The following is an 11,395-nucleotide window of genomic DNA, read 5'->3' on the forward strand; positions in this document are numbered from 1 at the left end:
ACTTGAACGTTTCCGGCGTTGTGGAACGGTTTGCTTTCTGTTCTTCCTACGTTCTTGAACAGACTTTGCGAGTAGGTTTACTGCCGTCAAAATGTGGCCGGGTGTGGCCAGGCTTAATGAGTCACGTATTTAAAGGGCAGCAGAGGATTTTGAACCACCAAGCAAAACACTCCCCGTTTTTCAACTGGAAACTGGTACAGCACTGTCTCAGTTCAATGGAACATTCTCTTATACGTTTTTTTTATGTACAAAAACGCAGCACAGGTAAACTAAACCAAGCATGGATTGCTGTATTCCTTGTCTATACAGGGTATGGAAACCAGTGGCATTTTATAATTCGGAAACTCATCCGCCTTCAGTTTAATAGTCAGCCAACTGCAGCTTTTCACATCAACTCATTAATGCACACCCATTAGAAGACAATATGTCTTGTCAGTATCGGAGCGATGCCCTGATTGGCCGACGATACGGCATACTAAACAGTCGCATGGACATTGGGATGTTAGGGCCCTCGGCAACTGAAAGAACAATTCTGTGATAGTTTGTTTCGGGAGGTCACCTTCGCTCCCACGTCTCTTCATCTGGGTGGTGTTCTAGCAGGCACAGCATAGCAAAATCGTTTGGCAACTTAAAACTAACAAACAAAACAAAGTTTCTCTTCTGGTTTGGGGCACGCGTCCATTACAGGCACGCCCGTAGCAAAACATTAAAGTCGGTTCCTCTTCCGTTTGGTGGCAGATGAACACCGCCCAGTTTTCAGGGGTGGGAGGTTGTGGTGTTTGATTGAATACCTTAGGTCGACTGCCTGGTTGGTTCCAATGGAAGATCAACTTGCATGAGTTTAGATGTGAAAGAAGCTTAGGTGCAACATCCCTTATTGCAACTCTAGTAATATGGTTCACACAACCCCACAGAACAGCCTCTGGTATTATGATCATCACAAACCCCACAGGACAGCCTCTCGTATTGACGATCATCACAAAACCCCACAGAACAGCCTCTAGTAATATGGATCATCACACAACCCCGACAGCCTCTGGTTGAATAGTGATCATCACAAAAACCCACAGAACAGCCTCTGGTAATGATCATCACACAACCCCACATGAAGCCTCTGGTAATATGATCATCACACAACCCCACAGAACAGCCTCTGGTAATATGATCATCACACAACCCCCACACGACAGCCTCTGGTAGTATGATCATCACACAACCCCACAGAACAGCCTCTGGATATGAGTCATCACAAAACCCCACAGGACAGCCTCTGGTAATATGGTTATCACACAAACCCCACAGAACAGCCTCTGGTAATATGATCATCACAACCCCACAGGACAGCCTCTGGTAATATGATCACAAAACCCACAGGACAGCCTCTGGTGAATGATCATCACAACCCCACAGGACAGCCTCTGGTGTACTGATCATCACACAACCCCACGGGACAGTCTGGTAATATGATCATCACACAACCTCCACAGGACAGCACTCTGGTAATATGATCATCACAACCCCACAGGACAGCCTCTGTAGTATGATCATCACACAACCCCACAGGACAGCCTCTGTAATATGATCACAACCCCACAGAACAGCCTCTGGTAATATGATCATCACAACCCCACAGAACAGCCTCTGGTAATATGATCATCACACAACCCCACAGGACAGCCTCAGTAATATGATCATCACACAACCCCACAGGACAGCCTCTGGTAATGATCATCACACAACCCCACAGGACAGCCTCTGGTAATATGATCATCACACAACCCCACAGGACAGCCTCTGGTAATATGATCATCACACAACCCCACAGGACAGCCTCTGGTAATATGATCATCACAAAACCCCACAGGACAGCCTCTGGTAATATGATCATCACAAACCCACAGAACAGCCTCTGGTAACATGATCATCACAAAACCCCACAGGACAGCCTCTGGTAATGTGATCACAACCCCACAGGACAGCCTCTGGTAATATGATCATCACAAAACCCCACAGGACAGCCTCTGGTAATATGATCATCACAAAACCCCACAGAACAGCCTCTGGTAATATGATCATCACAAAACCCCACAGAACAGCCTCTGCAATACGAGTCATCTGAAACCCCACAGGACAGCCTCTGGTAATATGATCATCACAAAACCCCATAGGACAGCCTCTGGTAATATGATCATCACAAAACCCCCACAGGACAGCCTCTGGTAATATGATCATCACAAAACCCCACAGGACAGCCTCTGGTAACATGATCATCTAAAAAACCCACAGGACAGCAGCAGCTACAGAATGGAAGAGGAGAAACACAGGTTAACGGCCGCTCACACTTGGTTGCTTGAGCGTTATACGTCACACCTTCAGCAGAGAAACGCATTGAAAGTACAGGGAGTGTTACTTTACTCACTGGGATCAGAGTTCACCTTCCTATTTGTTTTCACACTACATCACTGACTGGGGTTAGTCTGGTAACAGTCAGATATTATCCAAGCAGTAGGTCTCACTGAGTGGTTCCTGAACTTTAAATAACCTCAACACAAAAACAAGGTACTGAAAAAATGAACTAACTGTAGCAGAGGCATTGTAACCTGGAAATGAACACTGGGCTTAAGTGCTCCGGAAATCGCACCCTCTTCCTACATGGTGCACTACTTTTGACCAGAGTGCCCTATTAGGGCACTTTATATAGGGAATAGTGTGCGAATTTGGGACGCTTACTATGCGGGTGGTTGCACTTGCAACTCAAACTTAACATGACCGTTGAAAGCACAGTTGTCAGACAGAAGGTAGCCTACATAATCAAAACATCAACAGCCTGCTATTGGGGGAAATCAACCATCAGGAGACAGCGGGGGTGCTCCCAGGATAACACCCTATCCCCTATATAATGCACCACTTTTGAACAGGGTCCTATGTGGTAATATAGTAGGGGGTCATTTGGTCACCTGACGGGAAGCTCGGGGAGGATGGATGATGAATAACAGAAAGAAATGAGATGTCTCTAAAAACAGAACTACTTCAGCATCAACCATTCTCTAGTTCACGGAGTAAGACAGATGTTTTCCATGACCCTCAAGTCATTTGAGGAAGGGAGGATGGGTGAGGAGAGAGGGGGCGACAAGTGTAGAGGATCAAGTGGCTTTTTTTTTTATTTATTTCAAATCAGCACAGTGCATTTCTCCTCTGAAAGGGGGCTGCGTCCCAACCTCCTTGATGCCTTTCTGTCCTCGCATCTCTCTCGGTCACGAGCGCTGATCACTAAGGCTGCATGTACACAGGCGCTCCAATTCTGTTCTTTTGCCCACATTATTGTGGCAAAAACTTGATCTGATTGGTCAAAAGAGCCAATTAGATGAAAAGATCTGAATTAGGCTGCCTGTGCCAAGTGCAGCCTAATGGGGTTGTGAAGGATTGATGACAGGTTTCCAACACGCATGCTTTCATTTTAGACCAGTGCTCTCAACTAGGAAAGGAGGCAAGACAGGAGACCACCACCCACTCAACTAAATGGAAGGCCTCCTCAGTCCTCAACGCCGGTTCACTCCACAGCCATAAATCCTTCAGTCAGTCTGTCTGTCTCAAGAACACGCCCCCACAAAGGGCTCTTAGCCCTCCTGGGGCTGGGCACGGCCAATGCAGATCATCGGCTTGCGTTTATGGTGGGGAGTCTGTTATGACATCATCATTACCAATGGGCGGAGCTGCGTTTCTGGGGTTAGCGTCAGGTGCAGGGCCATTTCGTCGGCGATGAAAGTGTTCAGGTCCACATCGTTAAAGGCCGTTACGCGACGCCCCACACGGGGTCGAACCCACCCCACGCCAGCAGCACCCCCACGTGGGTGGGAGAGCCTGGGGTACCGGAACGGACACTGATGCTGGCCACTAGCCCCACTTAGACCTGGAGGAGGGGACAGATTGGAGAGGAGGAGGAGGGGGACAGATTGGAGAGGGAGGGGGAGGAAAGGAAAAGATCACCACAAGGTCAATCAGAAGACAAGTCGTCTCCCCCAGACTCATTTAGGCCATGGGGGCATCCCCAAACGGCATCCTATTCCCATATAGTGCACTACTTTAGAGCAGGATCCATAGGGCTCTAGTCAAAAGTAGTGAACCATGTAGGGCAGGGATGGGCAACAGGCGGCCCTCCGGCAACATGAGAAGGCCCTCGGATCAACAACAAATGAAGGATCTCAACATAGAATACACAACGGCAATTTCAAAACCTGATTATGCAGCCACCATTTTTCTCTTGTTATGTAAGTCACTGATTGTCAATTAGACCATGTCAGCTACATTTTTTTTTTTGATTGCTAAGCTAGTTTTGCGGCCAGCTACCTAAACTTATCATGGGTCGAATTACTCAAGATATATTATGAAAACCCTTGGCAAAATGTGTAGAACTGCAGTAAACTTGCTTTAAAACTGCAACATTTTTTCTACACCCCCATGGGCAAAGTATAGAATTGCACAAATGAACTCTAAAGGCTGAAACATTCTCTCTGCTGTAAAGAGCGGGCCACTAAAAACTGTTTTGCTCACAGTGTGTGTGTGTGTGAGGGGGTATGGATGTGGGTATGCAGACCCGCGAGAAACTGCGTGCCCTCATGACGAGTTCAGATTTGTTTTGGCCCCCACCCTGATGGAGGGAACACGGTGCAATTTAGGACACGAATGACGAATGCTGATCCTTTTGAGCAGGGATCGTAGGGTCTGGTCAAGAAGTAGGGCTGTGATGACACCAGCATCGTGGCATTTGGGAAGTATGAGTTTTCACCAAAATGTGGTCCACTAACAAAGCTCAGAGGCCCTCACACACACAAAGAAAAACGCAAACATACACGCCTATTTTGCAGAGCTGCTCTGCCAGAGGACAGGTGTGTATCTACAGTGCATTCGGAAAGTATTCAGACCCCTTGACTTTTTCCACATTTTGTTACATTACAGCCTTATTCTACAATGGATTAAATGTTGTTTTTTACCTCATCAATCTTCACACAATACCCCATAATGACAAAGCAAAAACAGGTTATTAGAAATGTTGGTAAATGTATTAAAAACAATAAAACTGAAAATGACATTTACATAAGTATTCAGACCCTTCACTCAGTACTTTGTTGAAGCACCTTTGGCAGCGATTACAGCCGAGTATGAAGCTACAAGCTTGGCACACCTGTATTTGGGGAGTTTCTCCCATTATTCGCTGCAGATCCTCCCAAGCTCTGTCAGGTTGGATGGGGAGGCCGCTGCACAGCTATTTTCAGGTCTCTCCAGAGATGTTTGATTGGGTTCAAGTCCAGGCTCTGGCTGGGCCACTCAAGGACATTGAGACTTGTCCCAAAGCCACTCCTGCGTTGTCTTGGCTGTGTGCTTAAGGTCATTGTCCTGTTGGAAGGTAAACCGTCGCCCTAGTCTGAGGTCCTGAGCGCTCTGGAGCAGGTTATCAAAGATCTCGCTGAACTTTGCTCCATTCATCTTTCCCTCGATCCTGACTAGTCTCCCAGTCCCTGCCGCTGAAAAACATCCCCACAGCATGATGCTGCCACCCCCATGCTTCACCGTAGGGATGGTGCCAGGTGACTATCGCCCTGTAGCACTCCCATCTGTTGCTAAGAAATGCTTTGAAAGGCTGGTTATGGCTAACATCAATACCATCATCCCAGACACCCTGGACCAACTCCAATTCACATACCCCCAACAGATCCACAGATGACACACACTCTACTGCACTCCACACTGTTCTTTCCCACCTATACAAGAGGAACACCTATGTGAGAATGCCGTTCATTGACTACAGCTCAGGCTGTTCAAACCATAGTGCCCTCCAAGCTCATCACTAAGCTAAGGGCCCTGGGACTAAACACCTCCTCTGCAACGGATCCTGGACTTCCTGCTGGGCCGTCCCCAGGTGGTAAGGGTAGCCAACATAATCTGCCACGCTGACCCTCAACACGGAGGCCCCTTAGGGGTGCGTGCTTAGTCCCCTCCTGTACTCCCTGTTCACCCACGACTGCGTTGCCTGGCACGACTCCAAAGCAATCATTAAGTTTGCCGACAACACGATGATGGTCCCTTAAGAGGCTGAAAAGATTTGGCATGGGCCCTCAAATCTTCTACAGGTGCACCATTGAGAGCATCTTGACTGGCTGCGTCAACGCTTGGTATGGCAACTGCTTGGCCTCCGACCCCAAGGCACTACAGAGGGTAGTGCGTACGGCCCAGTACATCACTGGGGCCAAGCTTCCTGCCATCCAGGACCCTATACCAGGCGTGTCAGAGGAAGGCCCTAAATATTGTCAAAGACTCCACCCAAGTCATAGACTGTTTTCTCTCTGCTACCGAGGAAGCGGTACCGGAGCGCCATGTCTAGGTCCAACAGTCTAGGTCCAATAGTCCGGGTAGCCATAATTAGCTGTTAGAAACAGCTTCTACCCCCAAGCCATAAGACTCCTGAACAGCTAATCATGGCTACCCGGACTATTTGCATTGTCTGGAAGGATTATGTATGGAGGAATGGTCTAAGATCCCTCCCAATGTGTACCCCAACTCATAAAACATCTCAGGAAAAGGCTCAGTTTCGTTATCCTCTCAAGGCGAGGTATTGAAAGGTATAGAAAACAGGGGTGTCAATAATTTTGACCCCTGAGAGAAAACAATTACTTGTTGAATAAAATCTCTGCACAATTGTATTAGAATAAAATTATATAAATTTCCCAATTTCTTAAACCATATAATATAGCTCAGCATTCAAATTGTTGATTTTATACAGTCATTCTTTCTCACCTTTATCAAGGTTGTAAATTTTGGAACCCACTGTATATCTGTGTATTTACCATGCAGTCGTGATGGCCTCTCTGAAGGGCTGGAGGTCAGCCTCCACAGAGGAGTCAGTCTCTCTGGGGCCGGGAGGCCGCGGTTAGGGAAACCATGGTCAGTCTGTGTCCTGGGGTGAGGGTGGCTCTGGAGCTCCGTTGGGGTGGGGCCCGGCCACACAGGGAAGCTGATGAGGTCCTCCCGCCGGATGGTTCTCCTCCTTTTCTTCACCCAGGCCAGCACATCCTTGTTGCGACGCTGGTGGCTGATCTGTAAACCCAGGTCGTAGCTACGCTGGTGAGCCTCCACAGACTCTGGGGGCAGAAAGAGAGGAAGGAAGGTGTGTACGTCTGACAGTGAGTGAGTACGTGTGAGAGAGAAAGTGTGTGTGTGTGAGAAAGAGAGAGAGAGAGAGAGAGAGAGAAGGTGATGGTGACTTGTTGAAGGTTCCTTTGTGTAGCCTGAGTGAAACGTGTGACTAATAGCTGACAGTTTACTACAGAACTATAGCCCCCCAACCTGAACATTAACACGCATCAATTGCGGTAAGGTTTTGGAAACATAAGTACCTTCTTTCAAATCAGCAAGAAATAATTTTCAAAAAACTAAAAAAGGTTAAATTGATATACACCTTTATAGGTTTAGTGTTCCCACACGGCCATGTCTCTGTTACAGCGCTTGTTAAGGGAAAACAAGGGCAATCACCTGTGCTAATTAGCTATGTGCTCCGAACACCTGTGTGTAAGCGTAACTCGGGAAGTGGAAGTGTAGTTTAGTTTGATGAGGCACCCATAGCTGTGTGGATCTGTAACTGCTACAGTAAGTGTTTATTTTTTTCCCCTCGCTGATGAAAAGGGCCATATGTTTCTGAAAGCCGCATCTAAGCAATGATGATTGACATTCTGAACCTTAAAAACAGTGTCGGGATTGTAGTTCACATGAGCCAGTCGTTGGCGAAGCTGACGGCTGAAAACTGTAGGGAGAAGGCAGAATGGAGGCTAGGGTTGGAGAGTCAAACCCTGCTGTGCACTCCAGGACCAGAACTGGAGAGGACGGCTGTAAACTGTGAGATTGTCAATATTCATGTGACTAGAAGAGGCCCATGATTGTTTACAAGTTTCTATTGATCTACTAATCAATACATGTCCTGTTTAGCAGAATGACAAAGGAAATCCTTTGACTTTTATGATGAGGTCCTCTGTAGCTCAGCTGGTAGAGCACGGCGCTGAACGCCAAGGTAGTGGGTTCGATCCCGGGACCACCCATACACAAAAAATGTATGCACGCATGACTGTAAGTCGCTTCAGATAAAAGCGCTGCTAAATGGCATATTATTTATTTATTATTATTATATGAGCCTTTGGTTCTCAACCTTTTTTGGTTACTGTACATTTTGCTCTGTCCGGACTATCCTCTAATGAGTCTTCTCAAGTACCCTACCCCCCTGTGGATAGGCCAAGTACCTTGACAGCTACTGTGCAAACCAATACACGTTTAGCCTACAGCAGAATGATAAAGAAAATGCCTATGGACTGTTATGATGATCCTATACTGTCCGATCTTATATTGTCGTGAAAGCAGGTGAGAAGACAGAAGAAACTGAAAACACTTTGAGTATCCCTGACACCTACCTTTGTACAGGTTGGTTACGGCTGTGGCAGCGTTTTGAAACGGCACCCACAAAGAAAGCCCCCCCTGTTGGTGACATACTCGGTCTGTCGAGACAACACACACCACCAAAAACATTACAGGTTTGTTGGAATAGATAGCCTAGTTGACAACAGATTACATAAATAGCAAGTTAGGCCCCAATTCAAACAGTATTCCCACTTTTGTAGTACACTTTAGTAGTACATGATACAAGGCACGTTATATGGTAATATGGCAACACATCTGAGACTGAAAGCTTCTTGATTACAGGATACTTTCATTCGCCATTTTGTCTTGCATCTAGGGTTGCAGGCGGGCTTGAATATAAATAACTGTCAGCCAGCGCTAGATGGCCAACTCGACAGTTTAGAAGCACGAGTGCATAACGCACCAACTAAATTGCCCTTTCAGCAGGAACGCTGCAGTCGTAAATTAGAAACAATTGCTACCTTGGTAGCTAAATAAATAATTGTTACGATAGTTCAGTATATCTATGAGAAGTATTACAGTAGCAGGTAAGAATTCTCAATAACCCCAATGCCAATATAGTAAATCTTCGCCATTTTGTTAAATTTTCAGTATGCATTGATAAAACAACTCGGGCTATTCGTTGATTGTAGACTATTCGTTGATTGTAGACTTAAACCAAAACTGCAACGAAATGTATTATATAACTTTAATGTATATCTATTGAAAGTAATATTAGCCCACAGACCTAACAAAAGGCAACACTGAAAGATGCAATCTGTCACAGGGGTAATGTCGCGTAGCGATGATTGTTGTTTCCATCGCCATTTTGTTTCTCTAATACATGCACTCAACAGCGTTTAACGTTAGCTACTTGTTCACTGACATTGTCGGAATCGCAGTTTCTCTAACCAGATGGTTAACTTACTAACACTATAAACCATATTAGTTTAAAGACTGGATTAACGTTAGTTAGCTATTCAACTAACTTATCTACCAACAGTTTGTTGGCTGGTTATGTTGGTTGGCAGTTATCGTTAGCTAACGGTAGTAGCTAAGAGGTAAACGTTGGCGAACAACAGCCAAAGCAAACTACTGTAACGTTTGTTAAGCAATCATTTATTTTCATAAAGATACATTTAGATCATCTGTTTTTCTAACACAAAAAACGAGCAAACTATCTATAATTACGGGTTGTCTTGACTTAGATGGTAAACAGTGGCAACGCAACAGTAGCTAGCTAACCAGCTGATCAGCTGAGCTGGTAAACTAGCTAGTTAGCTACTAGCTAGGTAGCTAACATTAGCTAGTTCCCACCGCCACCAACAGTGACTGACTAACATAGCAAGCTAAGAAACAAGGCGCAGGGGTGGCAGCCGACTAACGTAAGTTAGGTAACTAGTTCTGGTCTTGTGTCGGACCTTTGTAGAGCTGAGCCACAGCAGTGGCGGAATTCTGGAAGAGATGCCACAATTTATCCTGGTCGTTATCGGCCTCCTCCTCGTTCGACTCCCTTTGCTCGGCTTCGGCCAAACACTGCCGCTCCCATTTTGAGAACCAATGTTCGGGTCCGTGTTCCTGAATCTCCGGGTCTCCGTCTTTCTTCTTCTCCTCCATTTACCACGCTAAAACCTCAGGTAGATTACAGCTTTAGTATGCCGATTAATAAATTACTTCGCGATGCGAATAAATGTCCGTTAGTAAATTCATTAATTTTGTTATTACTTGGTAGCTGTTTCTCAAACCAACTACTCCAGTCTGAAAAGACTCTGCAACTCTTTTTTTGACGTTGCCGACGTCCGCCTATATAAAAGTCATAATACCGTGTTGTCGTTTCTACTCCGCCTCTATTTGAAATAGTCAGCAGTGATTGGCTAGTATGGCGCTGGGGCGTGGCTTCGGTTTTGTGCTGAACAGTTCAGTGGACCACAGAAACATCTGTCACAGAAATGACACAAAGGAACGCCACGAAAATTCTTAGCTACTTAAGCTTGTGTGAGAAGTAAAAAGCTGTGGCCAATAGCTTTAACATCACATGTATGTAAGATTATGGAACGTATAATTACGGAGAGGCTAACTTACTTCCTGGAGAGCAGAGGGCTAGTAACGCCACATCAGAGTGGGTTCAGGAAGGGTAGGGGAACTATGGATCCAGTGCTCTGCTTAGAAGCAGAGGTCAGGAAGGCTCAGGTGAACAAGGAGACTGTTGTAGCTGTCTTTTTTTGATGTGGAGAAGGCTATGATATGATGTGGAAGGAGGGGTTGTTAATCAAGCTTGATATTATGGGGGTAGGAGGAAGAACGTACAACTGGATAAAGGATTTCCTGTTTGGAAAGTCTATCCAGGTGAGGGTGGGGAAGTCTTTATCAGGTTATATGGGAGAAACTTGGAGGGGTTGGGGTCCTTCAGGTTCCTTGGGGTATACTTTGACACTAAACTCCCCTATACTTTGATTGAAAAAATAAAAAAATACCCTACCATCTAACACTCACAAAAAAGTCAACTCTTATGATGTCAAGACTCGCACACCCAAATACCTCTCTGCAGCTGCCACCACAAACTCAATTTGCTGCGACTTACGTTCCATCCCTGCAGTACAGTTGATAACCATTGCTATAAATGCTAAAAATCCAATCTTACTGAAACATATATCACTTGTTGGTTTGTTGGTACTGGTACAGATCTACTACTCACACCACTCCTCCCCCTTGACCCATCTTCCTCTACTTTCTTCACTGCCTCAGTATATGACAACTTCTGCACTACTCTTACCCTGGAAACCTCAACCTGCCTCTCTCGCACGGGACATTTCTGATCCCCAGCCCCATGGGCACCCCTACAATTAACACATACCACTACTTTCCCCAATGCTACACATTCCTTTGTCTCATGCCCTTCTGCATACTTCTCACACATTTACAATTTACGTCATTTAGCAGACGCTCTTATTATTAT

At 45.8% G+C, this 11,395-nt stretch overlaps 1 pseudogene; it reads right to left on the reverse strand.

Annotated features, from left to right (window-relative positions):
* Positions 1–6,838: 6,838 nt before the first annotated feature.
* Positions 6,839–10,237, reverse strand: LOC123485765 (annotated as a pseudogene).
* Positions 10,238–11,395: the final 1,158 nt, after the last annotated feature.

The sequence above is a fragment of the Coregonus clupeaformis genome, unplaced genomic scaffold (assembly GCF_020615455.1).
Source record: "Coregonus clupeaformis isolate EN_2021a unplaced genomic scaffold, ASM2061545v1 scaf0843, whole genome shotgun sequence".
NCBI classification, from domain to species: domain Eukaryota; kingdom Metazoa; phylum Chordata; class Actinopteri; order Salmoniformes; family Salmonidae; genus Coregonus; species Coregonus clupeaformis.